Below are 15227 nucleotides of genomic sequence, written 5' to 3'. Positions count from 1 at the left end.
GGGCTTTCCAGTTTGGGTTTGATTTGCATAGCAAGTTTATAGCTCATTATGAAAAGTGTATTTTATTGCCTTATTTACCACACATGTCAAGTCAAGTTAAAAAGACTATCAATTATTATTTTTCAAGCACATTGCACTCAAACACATGCATACATACATCTACACACAAGTTTGCAAAAACTAGACATAGGGTTCTTATTTAAGTTTTCTTAGCTCATTTGTGTGTGAAATTATGTTAATTGACTAGCTTCGGTTAAACTGACACTAGAGGTGTCACAGCCTACCCCCCTTAAAAAGAATCTCGTCCCGAGATTCAGGTGAATAAGCTAAGTGTGGACAGTGTGTGTGCCTTTGGTTGGTGAAACCAGAAGGTAGACATTATTACCGACTTCGAGTTGCAAAGATTTTCTTCTTTTTATCCAAATAACTCATTTGGCTAGAGTGGTCATCTCTAATATTTTCTTGTATTATCTTTGGTTGTTATTCTGCCGAATGATCAAGTCTGGTCTAAATATTTAGTGGTCTTTGGTTTGTGACAAACTCAGTGGAGTTTGACACCTTTGATCATACGATGCTATAATTCGTGCCATTTTCAAGCTTGCTTGATATCTGGGTGAGAACTCTGCTAAAAACGGGCATTTGTCTTCATGGTTGTCATAATGAATGATGTAAGATCTTAGCATGTCTTTTAAGATTCGGTCCACTTTTCTGTTTGGCCGTCGGTTCGAGGATGATAAGCTGAACTTCAGTTTGGTGACAGGAGAAGATTGCAAGGGATTTCCCAAAAAGTGTGCTAGGAGTTGAGCACTACTATTGAATTTAATTGTATGTGGTATGATATGTAGACCACAATGTAATCAAGATGAATACCGGCTCACTTCTTGGTAGTATGAATAGTGTGTAATTGAAGAAAAGGTGTCGGTTGTCGATAATGATCCATATGGAATTAGGCCTTGGAGAGGTGCTTGGCAAACCAATCATGAAATCCATAATCGGCAAAAATTGGAGTGTAACGGGTATTTATAAGTGATCTCGGTATAGCATTATGAGATATACTAAGCAAGAAATTTGCCTAGGGTCTTGATATATTTCATTAATACCCAAGTGATTGGAAAGCTTTGGAAAAAGGTGACCTATCAAGAATTGGTTTTCAGAGATCACGATTCAGTTGATCCACTATAGAGATTCAAACCATACAACTCTATCCTTGTCGCAGTAAAACATTTAGGCTTCTCCATTCTTTAAAAGAGCTTGTGCTTGACGATTTTCGCAGGACAGATTCTGAGTAGCTGATAGAATTTAGCATAACTGATGAATCCAAGGTCGAAAAATTGTCAAATTTTTACTGGGGGTGCCTAAGATAATTGTGATCATTTCCTCTAGTCAACTATAACTCAGAAACAGAGCTTAAGATAGTCAAATCCTTAAGTGTTTGCAGGAAGGTTGACCCAGATTTCAGACTGAACAGAGGGCTAGTATTTTGACTGTAAGTACCAAACCACTTGAAATAAAATTCTCAAAAATTTTCAGTATCTTCTATACTCAGTTATCTACAACCTTCATGTTGAATTTTTTTCTCATTAAAAGTGTTTAAGTGGGTCGAAAAATTCATGTGGCCAGACCGCTACAAGTTGATAGGATCATAGGGGTTTACCAAAAGACTGAATTTTGAGGGTTACAATTCTCCCAAAATTTTCAAAATTTTACAGCAGTAAGGATATTTGTTTTACTACATTTTGTTCCACAGGCTCAACTTATTTTGAGGTAGTTGATCAGATCTAAAAATTTGGGTTTCTCTTATGTACCTGGTGGTCCACTTATATCTGACATCTTTCTAGTATGGAGATCTTATTCTTCGGCAGAAACAAACTTTTCTCAAGACATTCTTGCTCAAGATGCTTTTATTTAATAGTTGGTACTTGCTTTGAGAAAGATGCATATTAGTTCAATGCCATGAGGTATTATGGAGATGCCAACATGTCATGAGATTGGTGATACACAATGACAACTTAAGATGCAGATAGGTTGCTTGCATTTAGCTTATGCACTCATGGTATGGATAGGATGATGCAATGCAGGACGAGATGACCATACTTGAGATACTGATGCATAGGCTTGATGCATTTGTGCAATGCTAGTTGGTTGGTGTGCGGGTCATGGTGTGTAACTGTTGATGCACATGATTTAGATGCATGATGTGGCATATCTGTTTGGTAGGATGATCATGCATATGAGCATGCGGTGCTCAGGTTGCAATGTGGATTAGCTACTGGAAGGTCAGGCAAGTACTCTTAATTTTTGTTGAACCAAAATAGAACTCAAACAATTCAACACATTATTCGGGTTGCAAGAAAATAGATTGCCACGGAGTCGCTATCACAGACCAAGATACCAGCACGCACCTAGTAGCACAATCGTGTTGCGGTAGCACACACGAGGCCCTAGGTTCTGTCACGGCACCTTAGGTTAGTGACAAACACCACAACAAGGTAAAAACATAGCAACCCAATTAATGCTCGGGGCAAGAAAGGAAGATGAAGAGCCAGATAATATTCACAATTCCTTCCCAGATGCATATGTGATTTAAATCGTTGGAATGTAATAACAATGCATCGGTAGTACTTTTGCTACAAGTATTGCATGAATGTTGCAGTCATGATTATGCATGATATTCTAGCATTTTTGTGCACCTATTTTTTTTTTAGTTTTCAAAAGACCCATTTGAGCAAGAAGGGCAATGAAAATTCCTTCATCTCGTCCAAGTAATTTCAGTCATTCCTTGTGTCATTCTTCTTTTTGTTCAGCTATTGATAACCAGCATCCTGAGGTTGGAGAACATTGCGCTTCAACAATATGGAAGGGTTAACACCAGCAATATGGTCCCTAACATTGGTATGATTCAAAGGATAGATGGGCAGATGAGTAGAACTCGAAAGGCATGGTTAACCGATCATGCAGGAAGCTGCAGGTTACGAGAAAACTCATAACTCGCGTTTCGTTCATCAAAATGCCTTAAAATTTTGACAGGAGTTAGATAATTTCATGTGCTACAGCTTTGGTAGTCAACTCAGAGGCTAATTCTAAGAGTAAGATGGTCGAAATTGTCCATTACTATACCTCTGGTTTTCTGAACAGAGTCTCGGTATTTAGGGCATAACTCCGACTATATACATCTAATGAAGTTGAAATTTTGTAGGAATGTAGCTTAGGAAATTTGGAACAACTTTGGTATTCAACCCAAAGGCTAAAACAATGGTTAAGATGGTTGAAATATTCGGTCTTTGCTTCTCTGTTCTGGCTGTTTTCAGCAGGCCGGGCGATAGTGTTTTGTCTATAGTTTGGAGTATACTAGCTTCATGGATTTGAAAATTTGTGAGAACCTAGATCATGAAATTTGTGACCACTTGGTTATTCAACTCATATCCAAGAAGAGTCATATACAAGGGTGAAAATTTCAGCAATATCCCGTAGGATACAAATTGGACAATGAGATTTCAATTGTACCGGAAGCAAGTTTAGAGTTTCGTAACTCGAAATTTAGGGGTCCCAAAAATTTTTGAATTTTTTTTAGGACATGTATTTAGTAATTGTGCACAACTTTTCTAGTCAAGGCTAGGTCTAATTAAAACTTTATGATGGTCTTTTCCTTAAAAGTTTTCCTCACTGGATGTCCAAGAAATTCAGCAAACAGAGGGCTAGTCTTTTCTTCACCAAGGACAATATACTTGGTCAAAAATTCTCAAAATTTTACAGAAGATGCCCAAGGTAGTGTGGAACATTTCATCTAGTCAACACTAAGGCCAGTTCAGAACCTAACAAGGTGATATGCTCAAGGTTTGGAAGTGATGTCAAACCAGAAACAGATTGTCCAGAGAGTGAGTAAATTGACCATATCTCCCAAACCATTAGGCAAAGATAATTCAAAATTTTACAGTGAGTTCTATATTAAGTTACCTACAACTTTTGTGTTGAACTATTTTTCAGATAAGCATCTTAAGGTGGTCGAAAAATTCAGTTTAGGCAGACTGTTCCAACTTGACAGATTTGCATAGGGTTACTATAAATTCGAAAACACTAAGGTAGAGAACTTCAAAAATTCTCATATTTTTTACAGAAGCTTGGAATTTTGCGTAGATACATTTCATCTTACAGAACAAACTCATTTTGAGGTAATTTTCATATTTTCAAAATTCGAGGAAACCAGAATTTTAGATTTTTACAGATTACCTAGATGATCCTTAATGATGGATTTGTAACCTTTTTGATTGGGATTTCTTTTAAACATTTCTTTGCTAAAGGTTTAGGGATGAATGCAGAACATATTCGTCCTCACCAAGGAAAATAATTGCCAAGTAACCTTGGTCTTACGTGGTTAGTTTCGGTGGCATACATAATACGTCTCTCACTATGTAGCTACTCGATATAGCTAGATAGCCTAAAATTCGATTTCGGGTTAGCGTACCTGCAGAAGAGTGACAGTATATAAAATAAACCTTTCGTGCCAGCACTCACGAAAGCGTTCCCATACATTACCGATCACTATAGAACCGGCATCCATACAATTACCGCCGTATGGACAACGTTAAACATACGTTATCGAAACAACGTATTGACTGAGTACCGTCTTTGACGGGGAACTGAATTCCAATTTCGAACCATTACTCCCCATATAATCAACCGAAGTTGGTATATGGGCAGCAGCTCAAGTAGGCCACTGCTTGAGCTCCAGCGTTCGGCTCGCATCACCGACGGGAAGGTCAGACTCGCTCAGCTGACTGAGTAAGCATACCTCCGCGGCGATGATGTAGTTGCAGAATTTAAATTTCGGAATTTAAATACTAGAAAGTAATGTGCTGGAAGTTAGCCATACAAAATAAGCCACCTGATTATACCCATAAGATCCACTAGGGCTTTACGTTCTAGACTTGTCCTTGGAGATCCTAAACTCTTTCAAAAACTTTAGTAGTTTTGAAGTCAAGTTTTAATTTGTGGTTTTGAAAACCGAGGCTGTCATCTCTGGTAGGCTGTCTGCGAGCTCTGATGCCAGCTGTGGCGGAACCACCCAAAACTACTGGGCCCGGGTGCACTGATCTTTGTTGCTAAGCAACTCTGACCCAATTTGGCACTCACCGGTAGTTCCTCGAGTGAAGCCTCGATAAAAGCCACGCTATTCCAGGATTAGCAAACAACACTCACACGAAGGTGAGCCCAGAGATTACAACACAGAACATTTCATACATCTCAGAGTTTGCAGCGGAAAGGAAAAATTTATTACAACCATGTTCAGAATAGTAAGTACTACAGAGTTCCAAACTACACAAATTATTCAAGTGTCATAGTTCAGCGGAAGCATTAAAAGGTATCTAGCGAAATAACGTGACGCATCGATAAAGCCCGTACGAAAGCGTCACTCAGCGGGAGGGTGGTCAGCACCAGCTGAAGGACCATCCCACTCAAAAGACCAGCCCGGAGGCAAGGTACAGGGCCAAGCAAGACTTGCAAACAGATCTTCGAAGTTAGTACCTGAAAAACAGTGCCACAAGCAAGGCTGAGTATACTAATACTCAGCAAGACTGACCCGTCTCCGGATATATCATAGTCCGATAACTAGACATGCAAGGCTTTTTGGTTGGTGGGGTTTGTTTTGCCAAAAATGCCACTAAATGTTGATCCTTATTTTCAGATTTTATTTAGCCATCTTCCAGTTGGATTAACCATTCTAAGTTTGCATCTAACTCTACACAAACATGGTAGAGCAATCATTTAATCAACCAGCAGTATTATCATCATCATGTTCCACTTGTTACTCTGTGTGACCGAAAACATTAAGCAGTCTCATGCCGTGAGAGGCGGACGATTCTGAATCGGATTTCAACCTGGCCAGGGGAACCTAGACCACACGTATGGGAACCAAGTCACCCACACAACATTTCCCCTTTCTTTCCAGTCCGTGGATCCGGAACACCCTCCCCGACTACAGAGCCCGACGTCTCTGCACCCGTACGTCCGGACAAAAATAAAACCTACTTCTAACAAGAGGGTGCGAGATCGTTCCACTCGCTGGTCCAATCAGGTACTTAAGCTTACCGATTACCATATTTCTCGGCATGTGGCTAGTACTTTCAAACGCTTAACGAAATGAGCCACACCCCGCGACCTTAGCCATTTTTACTACACCAGCGGGGTATCACAACTACACAACCCCGCCCGTTGTCCTTATATTTCAGCAGGAATTAAAGTAAGTCAACTCCTATAATCTCGCGAAAGGCAGGAAACCTCTCGACTTTTACCGTACCTAGTTAGCGGGGCAACTAGTCGAGAAAAGATCCGGATAACAACCATAGGTACCTAGGGATCATACACCTAAGGTTTTCGATCAACTCCTAGAAAACGTAAATGTGCAATAAAATTATTACAACATACACAAATAGTAAGATGAATATAATGCGTAAAATAATGGGATTATGCACCGGGGCTTGCCTTCTTGGGCACTGTTCAAAAGTAGCCTTGGGCTCTTCCGAACATTGGTTCGGGTCTTGATTCAAGCCAGTACAACTAAGGGAGACACTCTCCGGAGTGGTAGTATTCGCGGGCACCAACTCGTAATCACCGTCGAGTAGATTTACCGTTTCTATATGCATGCAGAAATGATATTGTTACAACATGATATAACATATTTCTTTCCTTCACTATAAAGTTGTAGTCCAGAATAGCACGTGTTTGTTGTGGTGGTCTTAGTTAACTTTATTTTCTGGGCAATCGTTTATAGAGTAGTTCTTAATTTCACTTTACTTCATAAAAGAGCTGTGCGTTTTGATTTTCATTCTTATCATTAAAACATAGCAGACTTTCACTATTTCATAGCAACCAATTTACTCATGAGCTAGTGATGAAAAACTAAAGTAACTCAAATCAGGTACTTTAGCATCTATGGTATAGTTTTCAGCATCCAACCATAAAGTAATTAACCATAACAAAGCATGTAAGTATATTACTCTAGTTGCTTCACCTTTTTGCACAGCAAGTTTAATATGTGTTCTGGTGCTACAAATTTTATGGGAGCATCTACCAAGCATCTACTCAGTACTGTAATTTTTTCCAGATTTTATTCACTTATACAGATGAGGTAATAAAAAGAACAAAAACAACAAGCCATTAAATAAGATTAATTTTCCAGAGAGTTGTGCTAGGGATATGATTCTCAAATTTTTACTAGAGCCTATTCATGAGCTAAACATACTCCAGAAAAATTATCGAGCTTTATAACCACCAGATAAATTAGTTATGCATTTAACTTAACATGATTTAGCATAAATTTCTCAAGGTGAATTTAACCAGTACTGCATATGAAATTTTTATTACAGATATAACATACTCTAAACAAGATCATGTCCAAAGATCAAGATCAGTTATGGTGTAGATTACTCAGAACACAAATAGTAAATCTAGCACTAAGATACTAAGCATGATTATTCACCAAAGAAAAACTCAGTAAATGCAGCTCAAAATTTTTAGACAGGAACACAGAGCTAAAAAGAGACTTCAGAAATAAATATAGATTTTTCTGAGCATAAGAACTATATGTGAAGAATTAAGTTGATTAAACAAGCATAAATCATGGTATATATCAAATGAACTCAAATAAATCTGAAATTTAGGTATTAACAGGGATTCAGTTTCACATGCATGAAGTAAAAATTCCAGAGCAAGTTCATGTGCATATTTTCCAGTATTAATTCGAGAATGTCAATAACAGATTAGAGAATCTTGATTGTTCCAATATGATAACTGTTTTGGTTGGGTGTCATATTTTTACTGTGATCTTAATATTCCATTATTGATAACATATCCAAAAATCAAGGTCATTTGCTGAGTAGAACTTCATGAACATGCATAAGGTGATTTTCTTATTCTTTTTCTCAGATTAAAATAAAAGCAAAATATGAACATGTGACTGTAACAAAAGTTGTAGTTCATGTTCTAAGGATTCCAGAACATTTTAGTTTGCATTTTTCTGATTTTTATACGATTTTCTAGGCATTTTTGAAGTTTGCTGTTTGGAGGTTCATGTATATTTTGCAGTTGGACCCCTGAAACTTTTGGTTCTTCTCAAACAAGGTCCCTGGCGGAAGTCAGGAACAGAGGAGGGTTTGGCGCGGCGGTTCCCGGCGCTGGGGATGGCCGGCGGCTAGGGGAAAGTGGGGGGAAAGGGAGAGGAGCTCGAAAGCTACTTTTTGGTGGCCGTGGCTCGTCGGGAGAGGGTCTGAGGAGGCGGGTCCACGGTGAGGGGCGGCCGGCGGAGGTTCTGGTCGCCGGTGGCGCCACTTCGGCGAGGGAAAGGCGGCGGGGCTTGGCCGGTGAGGTGCAGGGCGGTGAGAGGAACCCGTTCAGGGGCTCTATTGGAGCCGAGGAGGGGCGGAACGGTGGCTCTACGGAGCTCCGGTGGCGTCCGGCAATGGTGGCGATGGCCGGCGGCCTTGCTGGGCACGCGCGAGGGGCTGGGCTCTGCCCTTTATAGGCCCGGAAGGAGGGGGAGGGCGAGCTGAGGAGGGAGCAGCCGGGGCAGGGCGCGAAGCCAGGGGAGGACGCGGGCTCGGCGCGTGGCACGGCGGCCATCCTCGTGGCGCGCGCAGGAGAGGAAAGGGGGGCGTGGCGAGCTCAGGGGCGCCCGAGAAGGTGGGTTGGGGCAATACCAGGGGCGCGGGAGCGGTTTTGGGCGGAGGCGCGACGCGTGGGGCGGCCAGGTGGCCGGCGCCGGCGTACGGGCGCCGTCGTAGGCGCGGTGCAGGGAGACGGAGGTGGAAGAAACGGTCAGTGGCAATTTCGTAATTAGACTAAAGTTCCAAAACCCAGTTCTGTAATTTCAATTTTTCTCCTTCTTCTTGGCCTCAAATGAAAAAGTGTTGAATACCACTTTTGCTCAGTTTTTCGAGATATACAACTTTCGTGTTATGCACTTTTTCATTAGAGCAATGGTTTGAGAGTTATTTCATTAATTCAAAAACTGCCATTTAAGGTACTCATCATTTCATGTGAATTTTGTCACTTTTACTCCTAGGCTTCAACTAGGTTTTTGTTGAACATGACATGGTGAATATGCCTATTCATTTTCATAGGCTTCCTTGCATTGGTTTGAAGTTATTTTAACTTCCTTAACACTAGAAATAGAACTCCTATTTATTTGATTTGTTTAAATCTTGAATTTGCCAAAAAGTCTTTTAATTTAAACTATGTGTCACAAAAATATAAATGTGTCTTTTACTACATTGTTATGACAAGTTTAGCTTGAAAGTTTTGAGAATATTAAAGTAACAAGTTTTCTATCCACACATACTCCTATACAAGGATCCATTAGTGTTTTGTATAAATCTTTGTTATCATGAGCCAAAGGAATGTTTAACCTTTTGTTCGAATTTTTATTTTGTTTAAACTAGTAGCTCTTCATAAATCAAATAATGGTTCCATTGATCTTTGCATTTGAGGGCTTTCCAGTTTGGGTTTGATTTGCATAGCAAGTTTATAGCTCATTATGAAAAGTGTATTTTATTGCCTTATTTACCACACATGTCAAGTCAAGTTAAAAAGACTATCAATTATTATTTTTCAAGCACATTGCACTCAAACACATGCATACATACATCTACACACAAGTTTGCAAAAACTAGACATAGGGTTCTTATTTAAGTTTTCTTAGCTCATTTGTGTGTGAAATTATGTTAATTGACTAGCTTTGGTTAAACTGACACTAGAGGTGTCACATTTATATCCTTTATATATATCATTTGGGTTGCATTTTGGTTAGATGTGCTAGGTGCCGGGCTATAACACACTTGGTCCTTTTTAATTAATTTGATTAATGGTATATGCAACTTAATTCTGAGAGTGGCCCGTTTGAGGGGCTCACGTCTCGTTAAAATTGGTTTTGTTAGAAACATGGTTTAGGGGGCCAGCACGGTGCTTACTGCCTGGTTGGCCACTCTCCATAAGGACCGGTTCATAGAGCGACAACCTGGGACAACAGCGCTACCACAAGACTGGAATGGGACGGTCTTGGCTTAGTAATTAGGTCATTTTTGTTCGGGAGTAACTTACCGACGGGGCAGGAGGGGTGGTGAGCTTCAATGGTCCCCAGGCTACGAGGCTTGGTCTGCGTACCCCTCGAGGTGGTCACCATCGTTGCGGAGCCTGATTCCTTAGTGGTTACACCTTACCAATGTGTCCTTTGTAACGGCCTCGTAGTGAGTTTGCTAGTCATCTCACCTAAGGAAGTGTGATGAACAACTGGCGTAGCTCACGACTTGTGGGTAAAGATGTGCAACCTCTGCAGAGTGTAAAACTGGTATACTAGCCGTGCTCATGGTCATGAGTGGCCCAGATCCTCCTTTTGATTAGTGGGGTTATCTTCTTTTGACGAGGCAGGTTTCCCCGGGTGGTTTGGTTTGGTATGGTTCTCAGTAGTAACATGATTAATTTTGATTAATTACTATGTAACTGGGTTTATGGTAATTCATCAACTGGTAGTAAATAGCTTTAATAAAATTTTGCCAAGACTTAAAAGCTAATGCAGTTGAGTCAGCCAACCTTAGAGCCTCATAGTTTGTGTTATACTTGTTGAGTACAAGTTGTGTACTCACTCTTGCCTCCACTACTCTTTTTTCCTCTTGGGACACTCTACTGCTGCTCAGTTCCTGCCGACGCGAGGGAGTTTGCTCAGCGCTACCAGGTCTACGAGGACTCCTAGGCGTTCATCTCCCAGTCGACGTCCCTGTGGCGCCCTGCTCAGCTTCCGACGAGAGTTATCATTTATGTACTATGCTTCCGCATACTCTGTATTAGACATTTTGTCATTAATGTAATAAATAACATTCGTACTCGCTTTATTATATCTTTTTACGAGATATGTGTTGTGATATATTGTTCATTCTATTGTATATATGTGTGACTTGATCCTAGCATGTATATGATTGCTCGGTTTATGTCCTTTTATAAACCGGGTGTTACAAGTGCCAACAAGTGCGTGAACGTCTGTGATTTCCTCCTGGAGTCGGTGTAGGTTGCGTTGCCCGAACACAGACAAGGCCAGGCCGGCCGGCCTAAGGGAGGCCGGTCGGCCTCTCTCTGGCTCATGCTAGCCCTCCGTTCCACCGACATTGTGTCTTGACGCTTGTGATTACTCCAGGGTGTGGATTGCTGACTTGGACATGGCTTTGCGCTGAGTTGTGGGTCCTTTGATCCTTATGCAAGCCTTTCGGTCCATACGATCAAACCGACATTCAATCCTTGGCTCAGATGTACTTGAACATGTCACATTGCCCCTGGATCGAGGATGTGGCTTGGTGTGTGGGGGTGCTAGGCCAGCCAGCCAAGGATAGGCCGGTCGGCTTGGGTTTTGCCCAAATCCGTCCCCTTTTGGCATGTGTTCACCTGGAATCAAAACTCATCCAAAACTTGTGAAACTTATTAGAATAAAATAAAAATATGAATGGAACATAGTGTAAAGCTCGATTTATTTTTGAGAGGTTGATGGCCGGAACGTGAAATAATGGCCGTCAACAGGGGGCCCACTCCTTGCTGAGTACGACTCTGGCGGTTTTTGGAAAATCGATTCGAATTCCGCGCGATCGTCAGGGTTGTGATTGCACACACATCCAGCCCCCTTTATAAAGGAAGGGGCTTGGCCCGCGGAGGGCTACCCATTCCGAAACCTTCCAGAACTCACCTTCTTGCCTCCTTGGTGTTAGCCGCCTCTCCTTCATTGTGTTGTAGATTCGATCCACACGCAGCCACTTGGAATGGCCAGTGTCTCTCGAAGGTCCTCCTCCTCCGCGTCGGGGAGCCCCGGCGACGTGCTGTCGCCTTCGGAGGCATGGGTGCCAAGCACCTTGCTGGAGGAAGACATCCAAGACCTGGTGGAGCATAGCCTCCTCCCCGAGAAGGTGATCTCGGGATTGAATTGCTGCTACGGAGAGGAGTTCCCGTCGGAGGACCGCACGGAGACGGTGGTCTTCCGGTCCTTCTACGAGAAGGGCTTCACCTTGCCCGTGGGGGCCTTCTTTCGCGGGCTCCTTTTCTTCTACGGGCTTGAGGTAACACATCTCAAGCCAAACTCCATCGCGCAGATCGTGATTTTCATCCATTTGTGCAAGGCGTACCTGGACATCGCCCCCCACTTCAATCTGTGGCAGGCACTGTACCACCTCATGGGGTACCCGTCAAACGCCCGCTGTAACGTGGTGGGCGGCGCCGCCTTTTCTCTTTGCCAGGGCTGATCGTATCCGAACCTGGAGCACCGCGACAGTAACATGGGATGGAACAAGGAGTAGTTTGTGGTGTCGAACTCGGCTCCTTGTCTGCCTGCTCGGACCGGCCGCGCGCCTGAGTACTTGTTGATGGCCATTATTTCCCATATTGACCGTCAACTTCTTGTGAATAAATTGAGCCTTGCACTATGTTTCATACATATTTTACCTAATCCTAACAAATTCCACAAGTTTTGGTGGCTCGAGATGTTTTGCAGGATTATGCTCAGAATATGCAATAAACAACACTAAATGGAGCATCTACAAGGATGGTGAAACATGGATATAAGATGACACCATTATAAACATTGTCAAATGCCAAATTTGACATTGCCATGTTGAAGAGCTCGTCGAGATGATCGAATTGGACACTTGGATCACCCAATCGGAGTCCGGACGCAAAAGTTATGCAAATCATAAGTTTCGGACTCGTGTTGCGCAGAGGCTGTAGGCCGGCCGGCCTCTCCTAGGCCGGCCGGCCCGGCACCTTTGCTAAACACATCCTTCCTTGCCACAAGACCATTAGGGACCCTCCAATGGACCCCTATGCACCGGATATACAAGCAAATACAAAAGTTATGACCGAAAGGCCTAGCACATGGATTAAAGGACCCATTTTTCAGAACTTGCCGAGATCTTTTGGACCGGAACACCACTATGGACTTCATGCACCCTTTGATCAAGATGTCAGTGAAACGGAGGGCCGAGATGTGCCAACTCTAGGCCGGCCAGCCTAGGGGAGGCCGGCCGGCCTGCAATTTTCAGCTTTGAACCAACGCAACCTACACCGACATCTAGAGAAGATCAGGAGCGTCCACGAGAAGGTCGGTGCCGAACAGAGAGAATCACAGGCCGGCCGGCCTAAGGGAGGCCGGCTAGCCCCACTTTGCAGCGTCTCGAGCTCATCTTCGCGTGGAAGCTACATCAACCGACCCTCTTGCGTACACCCGACGCCTCGGCCAAATACCGACCTCTAGCTAGTATAAATAGGCCTCCACCCCTCACTTGTGACACACACCAAGGAGTTCTCTTCTCTCATTCTTAGTTTCTAAATAGGTTAGGTAGTTGGGAGTTAGAGTCAAGTCGAGCTTGTCTCGGGATTCCAGAGTCGTCATCGGAAGTCGGTATAAGCTCTTGTATCTTTTCCTTTAACATTTATCAATATAGTTATCTTCTTTATCTTCTCGAGTCAGCTTTACTTTCTGCATTTATTTATCTTCTCAAGTTATCTTATATGTGTGCGGAAGTAATTCCTTTAGCTTAGGCTTTGTATCTTTCTTGTTTATCGGGATCTTACCTTACGGGTTTTCTCGTCCGGACTAGGGAACTCAAGTTAGGTCCCTAGGTTGAGGGGGATTTCTCTTGAATGCGTCAAGAGAAATCCTAACACCGAGTACGGACATGGTGTTTGAGCTTAGTGTTAGCTAGAAAGTGTGTTCCACCCCATGGTACCGTTGTGGTAGGCGGCAAGTGGTGACAGTCCTGTCCGTCCCTTGTAGTCCACCACGTTCGGGTGTTTTCATAGCAGTAGTGCCGACTGTCGTTGGACTCCCTTCTCACCCCAGTCGGAGTCCTTCCCTGAGGCCGCCGAAGTAAGCTCTAGGTTCCCGATAACTAGTTAGAAACGAGGTTTAGTCTAGAGAGGCTAGCTCGAGAGTTTAGAAGTGTTTTAGGAGTCTTTCTCGCTCGTTGTCCTCCCAGTTGCTTACCACTCTAAGGATTAGAGTTTCCTGTGTCAGACGATCATCGTTGGCCATTATCTTATCATATCTATCAGGCTTACCCCCACTAAGTTAGTTGGTTGATATCTCTAGTAAAGTTTGTCATTCGATTATTTGATACTCTTTACCATAGTGCTTCCCTGAGGAAAATTATGATGCCCTAGAATACTCCAAGGAGAAGTGCTACATTGGTGATTCTGTGCGCTTGCGGAATCCATATTCTATTGAGCATAAGAAACACCAACAATCATTTCTGGCGCCATTGCCGGGGAAGCAATTGGCTAAAGATATCATCGAATAGTTTGATAAAATTTACTGATTTATCACCGCTAATTTTAGCGGGATTACCATTGCTCTCGGTATCTTTGTGATTTCTGCAGAGCAGTGCAGGACCAGATTCGATCTACCATATCACTTCAACTCAGATCCAGAAGAATTGGGTGAATTGTTTGACGCATAGTTATCCTACCAGAAGGAATTTTCTCAGGATCAAGGCTTGACAACACCAGCTTTAATACCCATGGCTCAGAAGACACTTTGTCAAATCTCAGCCCCGTCCAATAGCCATATCCCTACTGGACTAACCAATGACCGAGGCACTAATGGCTTTGAGATAAGGACTGGTCTTGTCAACATGGTCCGAGCAAGTCCCTTTTGCGAAAAGGCATCAGAGGATGCCAACACTCATCTACAGAGATTTCTGGAAGTGAGCAGCATAATCAACCCAAAAGGGACTACGATGAATAATGTTCATCTTCGTTTGTTCCCATTCTCTTTGCTTGGGAAAGCAAAGACATGGTTCTACGCCTACAAGAAAGAATTCAACACTTGTGATGCGTGCGCCAATACTTTTCTGGTCAAGTACTTTCCGGTGGGCAAAACCAACGCCCTTCGGAATAGGAATACCAGTTTTCAACAACTCTAGGACGAAAAAGTCCAGGAAGCCTGGGAACGCCTTCAGGAATACATTGCAGCATGCCCACACCACGGCATGGAAGAATGGCTTATCATTTAGAACTTCTTCCATGGCCTAAACTAGCGATCGCAAGATCACATTGACGCAGCAGCGGGAGGAGCATTACTCTCCCTCGATGTTGAAGGAGCTAGAGTGCTCATAGACAAGGTTGCTTCCAACCAGAGTTTCAAGGCAGATAGGCAGCCGGCCCATGCAAAAGGAATACAAGAAATCGACAGTGTCGACAGGCTG

The 15227-nt window shown here is 42.8% G+C and overlaps 1 non-coding gene across 1 annotated transcript; it reads right to left on the bottom strand.

The window, feature by feature from the left end:
* Positions 1 to 14906: 14906 nt before the first annotated feature.
* On the bottom strand, positions 14907 to 15013 carry LOC120696316. The gene has a single exon (XR_005684093.1). It is a non-coding gene; the product is annotated as a small nucleolar RNA R71 (small nucleolar RNA).
* Positions 15014 to 15227: the final 214 nt, after the last annotated feature.

Source organism: Panicum virgatum, chromosome 2K (genome assembly GCF_016808335.1).
Source record: "Panicum virgatum strain AP13 chromosome 2K, P.virgatum_v5, whole genome shotgun sequence".
Taxonomy (NCBI): Eukaryota; Viridiplantae; Streptophyta; class Magnoliopsida; order Poales; family Poaceae; genus Panicum; species Panicum virgatum.
This window is presented reverse-complemented; position numbering and strand designations above follow the sequence as displayed.